The 20,648-nt window shown below is 33.7% G+C and overlaps 2 pseudogenes; both read left to right on the top strand.

The window, feature by feature from the left end:
• The first annotated feature begins 8,350 nt into the window (after positions 1-8,350).
• LOC100788083 (disease resistance protein RUN1-like) lies at positions 8,351-11,684 on the top strand (annotated as a pseudogene).
• Positions 11,685-12,055: 371 nt separating this feature from the next.
• LOC102667747 (uncharacterized) lies at positions 12,056-12,816 on the top strand (annotated as a pseudogene).
• Positions 12,817-20,648: the final 7,832 nt, after the last annotated feature.

Consider the following 20,648-nt stretch of genomic DNA (forward strand, 5'->3'; position numbering starts at 1 on the left):
TCTATGCAGTAGTTTGTTGTATGTTATGACTTTGGTGATTTGATCGGTAATTACACTAAAATGGGGGAGGTTTGTTGGACATTTTAGTGTAATTGATCTCTTTATTATGTTAAAATAAGAGTGCACGCTTGTTTTAATGTAATAACGAGATGTTCGGTTTAGGCAAATTTTGGAAGTTACATGGAAGTTACTAAAACTTCCATCAACGGTTGGAAGTTACATGGAAGTTACTAAAACTTCCATCAACGATTGGAAGTTACATGGAAGTTACTAAAACTTCCATCAACGGAAGTTTAAAAAAAAAAAGAAAAAAAAAACTTCCATCAACCGCCAAAAACCACCTGTTCTTTAATCATAAATAATCATTCTGGTTCAGAAAGCATAACGGGTGACAAAACATACAAGACCAAAACAAAACTCTTGAATTATAATCTTCTGATTTTATCCGATTGAACAATTTTGGTTGAACCCCAAAATTTGATTCAATCTGAAAGTGTTATAGACGACTTAAGATTTATCCAGTATTATCTCAATTTTAAAATTAACCAACACAAAATGTGGAGACTGATCTTGTCAAATCTAATTGCATGTTAAATGGTCTTTGTGGTTCTGGGAGGGTGGAAGATGTGAGGGAGGTGTTGCTAGAGATGGAGGGTGATGGTTTTTTGTCTGGTGGGTTTTTGAGTGATGTGTTTGGCGATCATTCAAGTGATGATGATTCGTTTGATGGAAAATGAATAAGGATCAATGTGCAAACTTACTTTATCTTGTTGAATGGACTATGCAGGGTTGAAAATGCTAAGGAGCTTCTGCATAAACTAGTGGAAAATGGAGTTACTCCAAGCTGAATTTCAGTAAGGGGGGCTGAGTGGTAAGTGAGACTTAAAGTAAACTTTCAAAGAGTTTTTTACTTTAAATTACAGAATTGTATGTTGAGTTTTTTGGTGGTGGCCATTCTGCATTAATTAAAATATACTTTTTATTCTTAATAAACATTTGAATTTTGTATCGTTCTTGTCACTTTTTTTAGTCTTTACTAAATTAATGAATTTTATTTTTGTTTCTGATAATTTTTTTTATTTAGTATTAATTTTTTTCAAAGGAACTAACTAATAATAAATGGAAAAAATTATCAGTGATCGAGCAAACAAAAAATTTGCTGATATATAGCTATTAAAAAAGTAAAAAAGTGTCAATGGCCAAAAATAATTTTTTATTTAATCAAAAAGCAAAAACAAAAAAAAATATTTGAAAACAATAACAAAAATTGAATAATTTGAACTACAATAATTTTACTCTTAGACCGACTTTAGATTTCCATATAACATACTGGAGAGTGCATATTACCCAAAAAAAACTCAAAGATTTACCCTAATAAAAAATAAAAATAAAAAATCAAAGCTTTAAGCCACATTAGGAAAAAAAATCAGACTTTAAACTTGTTGGGCAACTCTGGGGGGATAAAATTTCAAAGTACAATATATAAATCAAACATTAAGCTTGTGAAACTCACAAATTTTTTATAAAAGTAAAAAATAAAAATAAAAAATCACCCACTTTCTTAGAGGTAAAGAAACAATTGGTCAATCCCAAATGTACAACCCAACGTAGAAGGAAATGCAAAGTTGGGACAAGGGAAGCCCAATGTGTCTATCAGAAAACCAACCAATGGACAGAGTTAGAAAAAGAAAAATGATTTTTTTACCAAATTAGGTGATTTTATAAAATTTTATATCAAATTAGATGGTTTTAAAATTTATTTATTAAAATGGAATGATTTTAACTTTTGACATTGGATATAATTAAAACCGATGTAAAATGCCACTTTTTTATATTAGTTATAATTACAGTCAAAAGATAAAATTATTCATCTTTGATAAATAGTTTTCAAAACCACCTAATTTGACATATAATTTTACCATATTACCTAGTTCTAGTTTCATAAAAAAAAAGTTAAAAGAAACTAGCTAGCAAACACAGAAGCAAGCTAAACGGGTCTATTAGAAAATAAAATTAGACTTCTAATTTAAATACATAAATTGAAAAATAATAAACAATGACCTGAGAGAGAATTTCTGAGCAGGGGATTTAGTATATAAAAATAGGAGAAAAAATAACATTAAGTGAGAGGATATATTTGCACACCCTTAGGTCAATTTGTGAGTCTATCACCCTGCGGGTTCAATATATAAGTTTAGGAGATACAAAAGGTAAAACTATATATTTATTTGTAATTTTATGAAACTGAGGAGGTGCAACTGTTCCACCTCAAACTCAAATAATTGGCTCTTTCCACTCCCCTTTGTTACTAGTACACTGTCCTTTTAATTATTTTTTTTCACAAAAAAATATCCACAAAATACACTCCCCATTGCATCATCCATAAGTCTTGTATTTCAGAAATTGTTCCCAGCATCTTAGAATTGCATTTCAGAAATTGCTCTAGAGATTATAATAAAATCCTCATTCCTCAAATAATGTAAGTTTGCCCCCAAATCAAGAAAAATCATTAAACTCACACAAGTCAACCTTAGTTTGCTTCTGGAAAAAGTGAAAAACTATAACAGTGCAAGAAATGGTTTCATGCGCTCAAAGCTTAACCAAAGAGTATTCTTTGAAAAATTGTTATCACTCATCAATCTTTCAAGAACCAAGCCTTTCCACCAACGACCCAAGCCTCACCATCTCCTTTGCATTGTGGGGACATCCGTTGTGGATAATCCTACTATTAATGCATAGTTTGAAAATTTTAATATTTTCAAATAATCAAAAGGAGTGTTGAAACTTTAACTAAATCTAAAATAGTTTGAAATAATTTAAAAAGTAAAAAAAGATGTTCTACAACCAACTGAGAGTTAAAATTCTAATTTTGTTTAAGTGATTAAGTGAATCGTGAAAACGAGAAAAGAAGAGACGATCTCACTCTTAATTACTAAGTCTGATAATAGTAGTAGTTTATTTTTTAAATTTAAAAATATATTATATAATATTTATACATGTGTGTGTGTGTATATATATATATATATATATATATATATATATAATATAATAATAATAATTTAATACAAATTAACAGGTCAGTGAGTCAGGACAAGAAGTCATCGTGTCCATATATTAAAGCCTGTGATCTAATCCAAAATTCAACGGGTTTGAATGAATTGATTTATGTGCAACCCAAAAACACAAAATATCAAGAGTTGTTGTTGGTCTCATTCCCATTGTTCTTGGCCGGTACCAATTGGTCGAGATTTTTTATTCCAAAAATACCCTTTCCACATAATCATGATTTCGTCGTAAACCAGTTTTTGCACCCCGATCATAACAAATTTGTGATTTCATTGTACATGTATTCAACGAAATCACGATTTTATTGTGTTTTTTTGCCCCAAATATAACAACGAAATCACCCCCTTAACACAACAGAATCAAGATTCTGTTGTGTAACTTTTCAACATCATAATGGAATCTTGATTTGGTTTATGATGCCTTTCCATAACAATAACAAAATCTTGATTCTGTTTTGATAAAAAAATTTATCTACAATGAAATCTTGATTCCGTTGTGGTGTTTTTAAAAAAAATGAAAAAAATAAGAAAAAACACATTTTGTGTTTTTTTAAATATCCTTTTTATTGATTGAACATTGAAACACTACAATTATTGACCATTTATTGATTGAGATTGTTTTTCTCCCAAACGTATTGACCGAACACCCTTTTTTTCCTGATACGTATTTACTTAACACTCTTTTTTCTGATATGCATACCAATCATATTAAATATAGACACGATCTCAACTGTTTATATTGCCAGCGCGATCTCAATCGTTAGTTTGATATGAGTCACGAAAGAACAGTAGATCCCTACTATAAATAGTAGTAGGGATTTGATGAAACTCAACACCTACTTGATATTCACCATATTGCTTAAATATTTTGCAATAGTGACATGATTTCATCAACTGAAGGGATATTGTTTGAATATCGTACTGGTCCTAAAGTCATCATAATAAGTGAAGACATGTTGTTTGATGCCATACGAAAAACTATTATGGACGCCATCAGAGGTTGCAAATTTTTACTTGAAGATGAGTGTATAAAGCTTAAATGCGACGATGATATGAGAAAAATATTTTTCATCTTTTTGGAATTTAGTAGCAAATGTTCGATTGAGTTGAATGTAACTTTTGGTCGGTCTCCAAATGAAATCCTTGCTCTACTGTGCAATCCAAGGAAATCATGATCTGATGATGAGATCATTGCTCTGATGCGTGATAAATCTGTATAGTCATGTTTTTATTTTATAAAAATTGTACGTTGCTTTTTATTTTATTTTAAGAAAAGTTTGTATTATTCGTGATTGTTTAGTTGTTGATGTTTTTTTTTATAAATCAATTGAAGACATTGTTGTTGTTACTATTAGGCGCATGTTATTTAAATAGTAAATCAACCACAATATAAACTTAAAAAAATGTCAAAACGACAAAAAATGTGCATACTGCATCAAAATTTAATAATAATTATAATAATACAAAAAAATATCATTGGCCTCTACTACCCTCCTTGCTTCCCTTGGCAACCTCGGTTGCCCTCTTCTTTGTCTCTCTAGGATGCACCCAACTGCAAAGCCATCTTGCAACAATTGCAGAGCTTGTTGTATGGTCTAATGATGACTCGTGTCATCTGGCACAACTCTAAGATCTAAGCTCTACATAGTGCCTGAAGCTATCTAGAATTGGTCCTACAAGAACAATTTCACTTAGTAACTATTTTTTAAGTGACAATTTAGGGAAAAATTAACAAAATCAAATTTGATTTACCTAACAAGAGTAGTCTATACCTGGTACATAGTCTGCTCGTGGCTACCTAGACGGTAATTGTACTGGGATGGACGATAAACACATAGGAGGACGTGGTGGTTGTCCGTTTGCTAGCAGAATGACATAGGAGTGAGAAACCTTGTAAAACCAAGACAAATAGTTATAGGTGCAAGCCCAAGGACCTCGGGTGACATAACATCACCAAGAGAAATGACATGTTGCTACCACCCCACCCACGCCGTATCACAAAGCTAATATGCAAGACGAGGAGGTGGATGATGTGGAATGTGCTATAGATGGTTGAACTACCTTAGCACCATCTCCGAAAGATAGGGCTACATGTCAGTCTTGCACCTAATGAAGCTAGAGAAAAAAGCCTCCCGTGCAAAAGGGCTGACACCTTTGTGGATCTCATAAGGATACCACACAACAACATCCATCTACAGTTCATCCAGTTTCTCCCTCATCGGAAGGGTAAAGTGGGAACCTCTAGTTGGCTTCTATCTGTTGGCTACTGAGTCATCCAGAGCATCGATCCCACGCTTTGTATAACCAATATGAGGGAGGGGTGGATTTTTTGAAATTGGGGGTAAAAAGGTTCCTAGCCATTGTGACACCCTCTACCCCTCACATATATACTAATAAGGAATAAAAAAATTCGAATATTAATTAAAAGTATTTTTAAAACATTTTTTTTTAAACAAGTGTTTCAAAGGGGAAAAAGGCTCACATTCATTTTCTTCTACATCATATTCAAACTTGTCCAAATAAATAATAAAGTATTCTCGACTCAACAAGGTCGTCTAAGCTTCATACAATTAATATAGAACCTATATCCTAATGTCACATCCTATCAGAGCGTTGTGTTCCCGTGTCCTCTAGCATGAGGTTCTTCATAGTCATCCACCTATTCATCTACTCCCCCGAACACAAGTTTAAGATCATCACAGGATCCAAACACAACAACACACAGAGAGTGAGTTATCACATTCCTAGCTAATAGAGAAACAAGACAATTAAATATACATATTATATAAATGAGATACCACTTGCTTAAACATAGCTCACGTAACTTCACCACTTCGTCATTCAAAATTCACTTTTCAATTATCAATCACATTACACAAGAATCCCACACTTCGATCAAGATATAATAACACATCAATTAGCAAGCATATGCAATAGTTATGCTAAGACTCAATCCTATATGCAATGTGGTACCATGTCAGTGAAAAACCACCCTGGGGCGCTTAGGAGTACATAACAAGACACACCATACAATGAGTTTGTCAGGTCACTCTCACTAAGTAAGATCATAGGGAGACCAGTCAGGGTCACGATGTTTTGCGAGAATGCTCAACCATATGAGATCAGCATAGGCTTAAAGGAGCACTCAAACCCGGTGACCCCCAAAGCCTACACTCCGAAGAGTCCGTCAGGGCCTTTCCCTCCTGATTCAGGTCCAACCCCTAAAATAATTTTTGCATGCAGACACTGCTCATGAATTATATAATACCCACGACCTTACACTCGTGTTTTAAACACGTTCAACACAATTGCGCTACGATTTAACACTGATTCCTAAATAGGAAACCTACATTTTCTCTTTAACACTGTGCATCAACACTTTTCTCAAGATAACGCTGGTCGGGTTATTGTACAATTCATAGCTTAAACACACAAGTAATTTCACATCAAGTGTTAACTACACACTTATCCACAATTAGAACTCATTCACAATTTCACATCTCATAGTGTCACAATCCACCATCACATGTTTACACGTATCTCACAAATTAACACATGTTCAACTTTACACTTATACTCAATCTCAATAACAATATTATAATCTCAAAGGAACATGTTATTCTACAATTCATCACATACTCACAATTTGAATTATCATTTCATATCCTCAATATAACAATTTATATAAAAGACTATCACAACATGAGGATTAAAGCCCCTCAAATAATATTACACAATTATATCAAAATCATAGGTCGAAATATACAAATATCAAGAGCACAATTTATCAATCAATTTTCATCAGGACATCAATATTTTATTTATAATCATAAAGGAAAAATTGCAATTTAACAAACATCCCAAAATAAAATCCCAATTTAATCCTCTAAGGATCCCTACACATGTTTTCACTAATCCCCAACTGTGAATAACTCATCCCTTACCTCTGAGCGGACTCACGTGTCTTCAACAAATGATAGCAACATCTCTAGCGGTTCCCTGAAATTCTTTCAATTATTCCTCGGACTGCTCCGATAGAATTCCCAAACGTCAAAGAGACGGAGAAGAGATTGAAACCTCCACTTATACTGTCTTCATGAGATTCCTTTTTCTCCCTCCACGAATATTATTTCGCAAATCCCAACGGTAGAAGTGTGCGGAATTGAATTTCTAACAACATATCCAAATTTCATGGAAATCCAACGGCTAACGAAATCGGGATCGTAGTTTTACCGAGACAATTTTTGGGTTTCTGCGGGAAATTAAAATGCTACAATGCGAAGGGTTTTCCTCTAAGCTCAGATATGATTTTGAAATTCCCAACGGTGAGAATGTTTGGAATTGGGTTGCGAACATGATACTCAAATTTCACGACGATCCAACGGTGAACGGTTTCGAGATCATCGTTTTTCTGAGACTGGTTTGGTGGGCTGCACGAAAAAGAAAGGGTTTTGAGAGGAGCAGGGGAAAAACGAAAATGAGGCATAACTATTTATACCTAGGGTACTCAGCCTATTATTTGCTCTATATTTATTTATTTATTTATTTTTACTAAAAAGCTTTTTAAATTTATTTATGAAAAAATTGGGATGTTACAGCCTTGAGAAATTTTTTTAGGGGTTAATAGTAACTCCCAACATATCCAACACAAATTGTTTGAGTTGATTTAAGTCACTTTAGATTCGTGGATAATTGGCTCCCCTAAACACCCTTATGAGCAACTGAAAAAATGGAGGAAAAAGGGATGAAGCCTAGCTAGTCATGTCACTTTAATAGTCAAGTTCTCCAAAACCAGAGACCGTGGACCAGGCAAACACATGGGTAGGGTAGTTTGGAAGAATAATTAAAAAAACAAAAGTAGAGGAGAGTGTACAAGTAAAAAAAGGCCCGGGGGTATTTAAATAACTGCCCAGATTTTATAAAACGATATAAGTTCTTAATTTTGTAAATTTTGTCCAATAAAAAATTGCCATTGTATCGAAAACAGGAATACGCCCACCTCAGTCCAACCAGACATCATTTGACTGGTTGGGCAAAATATTTTAATGTTATAAATTACTAGTGGAAAGAAAGAGACCTGTACTTTTTAGTAAAACGTAAAGTAGCTTGCATCTCTTACCACGTTCACAATCACAACAACATTTATAGTTTTTCAGTCAAACTGAACACACTGAAAAACACTAGCTACAAGGTACATTACCTTCTTGTTCTGACTTTGGAAACCCAACACTCCACTGATTCCATTCGCAATCTTAGAATCATAGTAACCTTTCTTCTTAGTTCTCATGGCTATGCAATCATCCTCATCTTCCTTTAGTTACAGATTCAGCAACGATTTGTTCCTCAGCTTCCGAGGGGAAGATACTCGTTGCAGTTTTACCGGCAATCTCTATAAAGCTCTCTCTGACAGGGGAATTCACACCTTCATGGATGACAAGAAGATCCCTAGAGGGGACCAAATCACCTCAGGACTTGAGAAGGCAATTGAAGAGTCCAGAATATTCATCATCGTGCTCTCTGAAAACTATGCATCGTCCTCCTTCTGCTTAAACGAACTTGATTACATCCTTAAGTTTATTAAGGGAAAGGGCCTATTGGTTTTGCCAGTTTTTTATAAGGTTGATCCTTCTGATGTGAGAAACCACACAGGTAGTTTTGGAGAGTCATTGGCTAATCATGAAAAGAAGTTCAACGCTGATTAGGCATGGCAACGGGGCAGGTCGGGGTCGGGTTTTGTTTACCCCATCCCCGCCCCCGACTCCTCATTTCCCTCCCAGCCCCCGCCCCCAAAACCGACGGGGGTTGGGTTTTCCCCGCCCCACCCCGCCCCCGACATTTTTATAAAATTTTATTAAAAAATATAATTTTTCATAAAATAAAAAATAATTTTAAATAAAACATAAAATTCAATTCAGCACTAACATAAAATTTAATCTAATAGTTTCATATTTCAATGTGTAATATATATTAATAATTAGCGGGGCGGGTTCGGGTACGGGTTCGGGGCGGGTATTGAGAATCCCATCCCCGACCCCGAACCCGAATTTGGCTATTGGGGAAAACACGACCTCGACCCCGACCCCGATCAACTCGAATTTTCCCCATCAAAATCGGGGCGGGTCCGGAGCGGACCCCACGGGTTCGGGCCCCGTTGCCATGCCTAACGCTGATAAGGAGACTTTCAAGTGTAACCTGGTGAAGCTGGAGACATGGAAGATGGCCCTGCACCAAGTGGCTAACTTGTCTGGTTACCATTTCAAACATGGGTACCCTTCGTTGCCAATCTTTAACTTGTTTCATCTTAATTCATTAATTTTCACTTCTCTAAATGTATTTTATGGTTAGGTTTAATTATTAATTGGATTCGTATACTTATCCGCACTTTACTGTTTTGACCCTATACATAAAAAATTGTAACTTTTAGTTTCTGAATGGGCAAATTTTTTGCATTTTGGTCTAGCGATTAAGACAGTTACTAACGTGGCTGACAGTATTCTTGTATTGACTGCCACAAAAATCTGGTTATTTTACACAGCCACAAAATTTTGTTGTAGATTTATAGTGTTTTAGACAACTAACCTGCAGGGACCAAAATATATATCATCCGGTCCTTTTTAGAAGAAGGACTGGAGGGAGACTTAAATATGCTTGTCTAGGAGCTAAAACATACATTTTCTTGCGTATAGGGTCAAAACATAAAGGTGTAGACCAATATAGAGACAAGATTAATAATTAAACATAATGTTGAAATTTAAAGGGATGAATAAAGTTTATTACCTTGAACAGCATACATACATATCAAGATATGGAGGATGACTAGTTTTGTTTGACTTTTCTCAGATTTCTCTGATTGAATAGGGAAGAATACGAATATAAGTTTATTCAGAGGATTGTTGAGTTGGTCTCTAAGAAGATTAATCGTGCTCCTTTACATGTTGCGGATTATCCAGTTGGACTTGAGTCACGTATGCAAGAAGTAAAAGAACTTCTGGATGTTGGATCTGATGATGTCATCCACATGCTGGGGATCCATGGGCTTGGTGGAGTAGGTAAAACGACACTTGCTGCCGCAGTTTATAATTCCATTGTCGACCATTTTGAAGCTTTGTGTTTCCTTGAAAACGTGAGAGAAACCTCAAAAATCATGGATTACAACATCTCCAAAGAAACATTCTTTCTGAAACAGCTGGAGAGGATAAGTTAATAGGTGTGAAACAAGGAATTTCCATAATACAGCATAGGCTCCAACAAAAGAAGGTTCTTTTGATTCTAGATGATGTTGTTTTTCTTGACATTGCTTGTTGTTTCAAAAAATATGATTTGGCAGAGGTCCAAGATATACTTCATGTTCATCATGGCCATTGCATGAAACATCATATTGGAGTCTTGGTTGAAAAATCTCTCATAAATATTAGTTTGGATGGCTATGTTACACTACATGACTTGATAGAGGACATGGGTAAATAAATTGTCCGGAAAGAATCTCCCCAAGAGCCTGGGAAACGTAGTAGGTTATGGCTCCTTACAGATATAGTTCAAGTTTTAGAAGAGAACAAGGTGAATAAGACTGATACATGTGGATGGTTTCGTTTTTCATCTTCAACCTTGAATTATCTCTTTTGATTGTTATATGCTCATGTCACAATTTTCTTTTGTTTTATAATTTGTACATTTCTTTAAATATGCATGTTGAAATCCTAATTTTTATGGATTTATTCTGATTGGTTGGTGATTTTTTGGTTAAAAGGGGACTAGTCAGATTGAAATCATATGCATGAATTTCTCCTCATTCGAAGAAGTAGAAATAGTGTGGGGTGGAGATGCCCTCAAGAAGATGAAAAATCTCAAAACACTTATTATCAGAAGTGGATATTTCTCCAAAGGTCCAAAACACTTTCCTAACAGTTTAAGAGTATTGGAATGGTGGAGATATCCTTCACATTATTTTCCATATGATTTTCAAATGGAGTAGCTTGCTATATTCAAGTTACCCAACTGTGGGATTACTTCACGTGAGTTGGCTGCCATGTTAAAAAGGCAAGTGTATTGAGTTCATTTCCTTGATTTTGTATGGTAATAAGTTCGCTTTAAGGCTATTCATTTGTTTTATTTTTATGATTTATGTTAATAAATTCTCTTATAGTTTATTACTATATTTATTTGCTTCTTTTTTTTCACTTTCAGAAGTTTGTGAATCTGACAAGTTTAAGTTTTGACTCCTCTCAACATTTAACACAGATGCCTGATGTATCTTGTATTCCACATTTGGAAAATTTGTCATTTATGGAGTGTGATAATTTATTTGCAATTCACCAGTCAGTTGGGCTCTTGAAAAAACTTAGAATCTTAGACGCAGAAGGTTGCCTCAGGCTTAAGTATTTTACCCCCATCAAGTTGACCTCTCTTGAGCAACTCAAACTTGGGTATTGTCACAGTCTTGAGAGTTTTCCTGAAATATTAGGAAAGATGGAAAACATAACAGACCTTGATTTGAGAGAAACTCCGGTAAAAAAATTTCCATCTTCATTACGAAATCTTACTCGGCTTCATACTTTATGTGTTTCCCTCGAAACCAGAAAAATGGTTGTAACGGCATTTTCCGTTCGAACATTTGCCTGATGTGAGAAAGCCCGGAACTGATCAATGCCATAGGTGTGGGATGGGAAGGGTGTCTATTCCGTAAAGAGGATGATGGTGCAGAGAATGTGAGCTCAACCACATCTTCAAAAGTTCAATATCTTGATCTCAGAAACTGCAACCTGTCAGATGAATTTTTTCCAATAGCTCTCCCATGCTTTGCTAATGTAATGGAGTTAAACTTATCAGGGAATAATTTCAAAGTTGTTCCCGAATGCATCAAAGAATGCCGCTTTCTATGAACACTTAACTTGAATTATTGTGAGCATCTTCGAGAAATTAGAGGGATTCCTCCAAACTTGAAACATTTCTTTGCAAGAGAATGCCTATCCTTGACTTCCTCATGTAGAAGCATGTTACTCAATCAGGTATTGTTTTTTATGCATTTGATTTGGTCATTGATAGTGTATTTGATATTGCTAAACTTAACAATGCATTTATGACACACAGGAACTGCATGAGGCTGGAAGAACCTGCTATTTGCTGCCAAGAGCCAAGATTCCAGAGTGGTTTGAGTTCCAAACATCGGAATTTCCAATTTCTTTCTGGTTTCATAATAAACTCCCAGCCATTGCTATTTGTCATGTTATTGAACAGGTCGCTGAGTTTTCCTCATCAAGAGGTTGGACATCTAGACCCAGCATTATAACCAACATGATCATCAATGGTAATGCAAATTTGTTTTACTCTATGGACTTGGGAAGTGATTGTTCAGTTCTTTTTGATCCGCAGGATGATAAAGTAACAGATAATTTAGATGAAGCACTTTTAGAAAATGAATGAAACCATGCAGAGATTTCATGTGAAGATCGTTTTACTTTTGCCCCAACCTTCAAAAAAACTGGACTGCATGTATTGAAACAGGAAAGTTACATGGAGGATATTCGATTCTTGGATCCTTGTAGAAAAACAAAATTGGATAATGATTTCAATAGTTCAAAACCAGAAAATCAAAGATGGGTGGGCAATGAAGTTGCCAAGACACAAGTTGTGCTGCAGCAACAACTTATGGGCTCTTTTTTGTCACGCATGTGGCACTGGCCACTAGTGTTTCTCATTTCTTGCCGCATCAGCAATCAATGATTGGATAATGTGAAAGAAGATTCAAGTTCAATGGATTCAATGCAAATAAAAGACAACACTGTAACCAATTTTACTTGCTCTAGTGCTTACTTGAAACTGATTTATGTTTTGTAGTCAAGTTTGGTTTTGGATATATTTAACTTTGCTTTGGTTTCAATGAAAATATATTGTTCATTTTATATTTGAGTCTTTTCATACATTCATCTGAATCAGTGTTTATTGTTCCATATTTTACTTTGTATCCTGAAATCTCTGGATTTAGGAAGGTAGCAGTCTCAACTTAATGCTTGGTAGGTATAGATTTCAGACCTCATCACATTTTAATATTTCATTAAAATTGGTGACAAAATCTCTCGATAATTCATCTTTCTTAAGTCACCAATGTTCTAAGAAATCTAGAATTTGGTTATTGTCTTCAACTATTTTACTAGATATGACTGCTACTTTGCAAATTTTAATTGATCATTTTGATTTCAAAAGCGCAAAAAATAGGCTTCTGTGTTTTTCAGTTAGTTCTTTCATGAATATAAACTGAGGCAGTATACCCTTCCCCAGTAGTTTAAAGCTGAAAGTTGAATTTCGTATTTAAATTAAGTAGTTCACATTATTTATGTGATCTTGTGCTTGATGCAAAATTAGATACTAAACTACAAAAATAAATAAATTGAGAACATATTATAATTAGAAGTGAGAAGGGTAAGCCAAGTGTGCTTATCTTTATCACCTTCATCAATAATTCAGAAAAGCTCTCAAAGTTTACCAACAGAAGCTTTCTGAATGTGTTTAAATTTACAACTTTTTCCCCCAGTTATATTAGAGGTGTAAGAATTGATGATACTAAAACCAAATTGCTAGTCAAATTGCAACAGAGCTTGTGATTTCTTCAGTGTAAAATCACATTCTAATAGTATTCACCATTCTTGTCTTGTCCATTCATTTTGTGTTTAATTAATCATTGAATTTATAAGTACATGGCACCATTGCTGTAAGCTTGTCTACATCTAGTTCAAATAATGACAATGTAATTCGACTGAGATTCACAGATATTTACAAGCATTGAAATTTTTCCTGCAGCTTCTACTAATCATAAGCAATAGATTTGAAAAGAGATCAAAGCCTTTCAAGCATTCTTTCACATCTATTTCTCTAGGATGACACTGTAGGTTCAACTACAATTAGAGGCTGGCTTAATTCCGAGAGGGTTAATTCATGAACGAAACTACACCTTAGACATTCTCTGACAATGGTTGATCCGAAGACTTTGCATTGTTATGTTCAGTGGAGATTTTTTGCAGGATATAGCAAATAATGTTGGCACAGGAAGATGTCATCAAAGAAGATAGACACCTGCCATTGATAAGTTACCTCAATCTTTAAAGAAGACAGACACTCTATCTTTGAAGAAGTTACCTCAATCTCTTGTAATATAGGGCATTAGGTCAATCTCATGTGGAAATATACTCTTTTCTCGAAGAAGTTACCTCAATCCCTTGTAATGTAGAGTACCAGCTCAATCTCATACTATCAAACAATCATATATCAAAAACATGATATCAAACATATCACAATTAATTAAATCAACCAAGAACCTATCACAATTTAATTGATTACAAACACACACCATATAATCATGGTCCATCTCAATTAATCTTATAATTATAAATTATAAACATCAATTAATAAATTATAATATCTATATATGCAATCAAGTATGAAACCTATCATCAATGAAATCTAATATCTAAAATGCATCTCACCATCTACAAGAACTCTTTAGATCGCATGTATGTCCAACTACATATATAAGCATTACAAAGTTTTTTGTTCGAAATCAATTAAACTATAACCACTCAAACTGCTTTTAAATTTATTATTATTAATTAAACCATAATTATATGTTTTAGGAAACTTTAATGAATCCAAATGTGCATGTCACTCAGGTATTATTATTTTACAAGGATCCTGCCACATCATGGTTCTAATTGAAAGCAAACTCTAATACATAAGGATTGTACGTAATTTCAAAGTCGTTTGCCAATTTTAAGAGTATTCCCATCACGTGAAATTTTTTTGCTTATGCTTACACCACCAAAGGCAATTGAAACATCAAATTCCCATCAGAATAATAATTCAATGTGAAAGGAAAATAGAAGGAATTGTCACAATATTAGAACATAAATACTGTCACCAAAACCCATTTAATATCTTACCCAATATATCTAAAGTTTCAAATATAATCTAAATATATTCTTGTGAATACCAATAAATTCTAATCTCTTTATATCGAAAACACGAACATAACTATACATTCTCAAAACAATTATACCATGGAAGTTTAAAGTGTATGTTTTACTCATCTCTTGAAGACCATCTTAAGCCTCGACTAGATTTTCCCACAATGTATCCTATAGTCATAGGACATTCCCCTTTTCAATTGTTTTTATCACACTCTTCTTCTCTATTTCAACATCTCTCTCCCGTTGATATCCCTTGATTCTTCTAATTTCTATTTATTCTAATTTCTAGCAATTTAATCATCTATATTGATTACATTTTATCTTATTTGTATTATATATGAATATAAAATAAATATAATGTTGGATCAAGTGGCCTCGGAATAATTAAGAAGGGGGTTGAATTAATTATTAATGTGTCTTGACTAATTAAAATTTATCCTTCTTAATGTTACTAGATTCAACTTGGCTTTTACTACTAAGTTAAGAAAGTAAAGAACAAAAACAAAAACTTAACCAAAAGTAAAAGCGGCAATTAAAAGTACACAGCAGAAATTAAAGAGTGTAGGGATGAAGAAGACAAACACAAGAATTTTATACTGGTTTGACCACAAACCATGCCTACATCCAGTCCCCAAGCAACCTACGGTTCTTGAGATTTCTTTTCAACCTTGTAAAATCCTTTACAAGCCAAAGATCCACAAGGGATGTACTCTCCAGTTGAACTGATCCATAAGAGATGTATCATCTCTTGTTCTCAGTATAACAACCCAAGTAGATGTACCCTTTACTTGTACCACAAAGGATGTACCCTCCAATCTGTTAAGACAAAGAATTCTCAAGCAGTTAGTCCTTTGAATATTTGTAAGGGGAAACAAAAGATATCTCAGGCGGTTAGTCCTTTGAAATCTTTTTTTTAAGGGGAAGGGAAGAATCAAAAGAATTCTCAGGCGGTTAGTCCTTTGAATTCTCTTGGAAGAGGGAGAAGGGAGACACAAAAGAACTCAGGCGGTTAGTCCTTCGATTCTTTTGGCAAGAGGAAGAGTGAATGAAGAAGAAGAGTAGCACAAGTTTTTGGTCAATGAACTTTTCTTGAAAGAGAAAGTATTGAACAAAAACTCTTAGAAAGATGAAGGGAAATGAATCAGAAAGTTCTGTAAAAAAACGTTATTGAAATTCATGCCATGATCACATATTTATAATCATTTGATGACTCAAGTTAAAGTTTGTAACTCTTGGAAATTTCTTTAAAACTAGTCACCTTTTAAAAATTGTGACTCTTTTGAAAACTAGTCACTTAAAAAGTTGTGACTTTTGAAAAAATCTTCAGAAACAAGTCACTTTAAGAATTGTGACTTGAAAATTTATTTTTCGAAATTAGTCACTAGTAATTGATTACCATCAAGGTGTAATTGATTACACATCAACAGATATGACTCTTCATGTTTAAATTTGAAAATCAAAACATTTAGAAACTCTGGTAATCGATTACAAGTATTGTGTAATCGATTACACAAGTTTAAAAAGATTTAAAAAATGTTTTATCACTAGTTGTGACTCTTGAAATTTGAAATCTAACGTTTTAAAACATTGGTAATTGAACACATGCTCATGGTAATCGATTACAGCTTTTTAAATCAGTTTTGAAAACAATGCTGGCTACTGGTAATCAATTACTACCTTCTGGTAATCGATTACCAGAGAGTAAAACTCTTTGGTAAAAGATTTTGTCAAAAATTATTGTGCTACTCAATGTTTTGAAAAACTTTTTTAGTACTTATCTTGATTGAGTCTTCTCTTGATTCTTGAATCTTGATCTTGATTCTTGACTCCTGATTCTTTGAAACTTGCTTAACTCCTGATTCTCTGGCATCATCAAAATAATCTTGGAAGTCATTACTTCCACATATAATATCTTATCTTATTTATCTTATATATAAATATAAGATAAACTAATATGTTAAAAAAATTAGACAATAAAACAAATATCCTATTTTGTTTTATCTAAACTATACATATGTATCTTTTATCCCATTAAATATATATATATATATATATATAATAATAATAAATATTATCATTAGTTTTGGGATATTACATTTCTCCCTTCCTTCAAGAATTTTGTCTCCATAATTAACATCAACTTAACATGTAGCAAGCAACAACATAAATAATATTTGGCGTATTAGAATCAATTGAAATATTTCGCATAGCAAATGATTTATTAGAACCACATATAACAACATGATTGAAATGCAATCAATGTATTCCAAGTATGATAACCAAACAAGATATCAACAAGCATTTAAGATCAACAGAATAAGACACACTTTGATACAGTAAAGAACAACTCAAGCAAGTAATGGAGTTAACAAGTTTTTCCTTTGTAAAAGTAGCAACACTCAACTCATGCGACAATTTACAAAAAAGAAAAGATAAATTTTTCACCCAATTAGGAGATATGAATGAATGTGTCACTCCTAATTAGACTATATGATTATATGTTTCTATTTAATAGAGTGCATACCTTCAATCAAACCATTAGACTCATTCACTTTTCTCCTTAGAGCGTAAAGACTCTTCCTTGGTTCTGTGGCCTTGGTTGTGGCTTCTTCTTGATCATGCAACACCGTGCAAAATGTCCAACTTTACCAAACTTATGAGATTTACATGCTATGGCACTTCACATGGTGATACTTCACACATCAAAGCAAATCTCTCTCCTAGTATGGTGTGGTTTAAGGACGAACTAGGTGGAAGTGGTGGATATGTAACACCCCTGATGAATCACCCTAGAAAAAGAGGGATGTAGAGGCTATGCAGGTGTGAGACTCTATAGTTGAGGATGACTTAAATGAATTAAGTGGTGGATATGTTCAATTCTTAGTTGATTTTGTGCTTTTGTCACTCAGCACAGACCATGCTCATCCTCAACTCAACTTTTCACTATAAGAGTTTTTCATAGACATAAAGCATTAGCAAAGAAACTCATGCATGAGAAGTTCCTTGAGCCTGAACCACTTGCATTAACTTTTAAGCCTAATCTCATTGTGTGTGATGTATGTCCACTTGAGTTTTTATACACTTGGTTTATCTTGAGATACATATACTTGAGTAAATTTCATATGTGCATTGAATTGATTGAGACAATTTATAGGCTTTGTTTGTAGACCCATATTATTTGCTAATATATGTCCCCTAGTTGTCCCCTTTGAGCTAAGTTGATGTTTTCCTTGTTACTTAGTTGTGTTAAAAGTTCAATTCTTGCTACTTGGTGACTTGAAAAATAATGGGACATCACTGAATATTGGTTTGGGTAGAGCAATGATTCCTCCTATGATGCTTCTCCTTTTACTAAAAAAAATATGAAAAAGAAAAATAAGGTAATAAAAAAGGCCTTGAAAAAATGAACTGAATAGTTTTGTTGAATAAGATGAAGGAGAAGCCTAGTCCTCAAAAGAATAAATTTTGGATGTGTAAGTGCATAAAATAACAATTGTTCCCCTTGGGTAGTGTGTCACTGAGTACAGGTTATTTCTTAAAGTCTTTCTTTATCTTGTTCCTTTTAGTAACTACCTTTTGTTGCACCCTAGTCCCATTACACCTTGTGAAGCCTCACTTTCATGCAAACTAGAATTTTACTTAGGTTGTGTTGATTGATAAATAAACTAAATGCATGCTTTTTGAGCTATGATATAAGCTTTTTTTTTTTATCTTTTTTCCTTAAACACTGAGAGTGATCGGTTTGTCACTATGGAACCAAACATGTTGGTTGGCATTGAAATCCTAATGGAATTATGTGGGATGTATCTTGTGAATGTGATTGTTTACTTATGTCAACCCTTTGTCTTTCTGTTTATAATAATGTGAAGGGTTCACTGTAAATGGTTTCTTGATTTCATAAAAAGTTGCGTGAGTCTCTAATTTAGAATAAGTGCTTGAGGACAAAAAAAATGATCGAGTGTGGGGTGGTTGATAAACCGCATCGAGAACAATTGGGGTCCAAATCTATAAGGGTTTTCAATGTCTTTTATTTCCAATACAATATTGTATGTTGTTTAGTTAGTCTACGACCATGGTTGACTAAACCCCTTAGAACTTGGATTGTGATGTAAATGTATCCATGTACTTTGATTTCTCTTTTCAATCAAGTTCTTCGAGCAAGATTGATTTAAGGGAAAGAGTATTCTCAAACCTTGATCATAGGCTGATAATTAAAATAAGAGTTATTAGGCGATTAATTGATAACTGAAAGTTCTTAATTAAAATACGAATTAGGGGTAAAATAGTACATGTAAAATCATAATCTGAGACACTTGTCTTCATACACATCTTTAGTTTTATTTTCTTGAATTCAAACACAAACAATCCTTAACTCAAGATAAAAACCCAAAATTATTTAGTTCATGCAATTTAGATTATTTGGGAATACAATTAGTCTTTAGGGTACGATATTTGGACTTTTGAGTCCATTGTTGTTGCTCCATAGGCTACATTTGCCTTTAGCAAGTACATATTTTATGCATCGGGCCATAGCTTGCAATGGCCAATCAAAATGGGCTAGCATCATTCTAAAGGAGGTTAACCCCCAAAAGAGCCATGTAAATGTAGATTATTCATTTGTTCCTCCATGAAATTGTAACGTGAGTTTCTCTCCTCTATTGTTTTGAAATGAATAGTTAGTGATTCAATTTCAGTTAAGTTCATTTCCTTCTTGCACCCGAGTATATAGTGAACGAACTTCAGAAAGTTGAGCATTAGTAATATTTTTGTGCTTGTTGTGCTTCTCTTTAACTATGGCAACTCTCATGATAGGATGTTTCCAATTTGCCCTATTTTGAATTGAGAAATTTATGTTAGGGAATTGGTGACAAATGGAGGTACCAGGTACTATGAAGAAGAACATATCCTTCAAATAAGATGCATCTACAAATATGAACTAAAAATATCCCATGGATTTCAAGGTCTTAACATCAACGATCTCAATATGACTTTGGAGTTGAAAATGATCCTGAGTCGTTTTTGCAAGCAATTAAAAGTTGTAATTCTAAGCTATGTTATGATGCTATGAAAGATGAATTGGAATCTATAACAAATAATAAAGTTTGGGATCTTGTTGATTTGCCTAATGGGATAAAGCCTATTGGATGTAAATGGGTTTTCAAAACCAAGAAGGATTCATTAGGTAACATTGAGAGACACAAGGCCTGATTGGTTGCCAAAGGATTCGCTCAAAGAGAAGGAGTTGACTATAGAGAAATCTTTTCTCCTGTATCCATGAAAGATTCCTTAGGCATCATAATGGCATTAGTTGCTCATTTTGACTTGGAATTACGTCAAATGGATGTGAAAATGACTTTTCTAAATGGTGATTATTGAGACGTCGGCAAGTGTACCGATGTGCACAAGTAGTATATAAAACGATAAGACCGAGTATCGTATTCACAAAGAATTTGTTTCACCTAGACTATGTATATTCAGTATGTAAACACTTTTAAGGTTTGAAACAAGGCAAATATTGAGTTCTACACTATTAATCTATTTGAACAAAAATAGAATATTCAAAGCTATAAATGTGACAACTATCAATTTAAAAGCATTGGGGAGTGTCCTACTGAATTTCTCTTGC

This window comes from Glycine max, chromosome 19 (assembly GCF_000004515.6).
Source record: "Glycine max cultivar Williams 82 chromosome 19, Glycine_max_v4.0, whole genome shotgun sequence".
Classification (NCBI taxonomy): domain Eukaryota; kingdom Viridiplantae; phylum Streptophyta; class Magnoliopsida; order Fabales; family Fabaceae; genus Glycine; species Glycine max.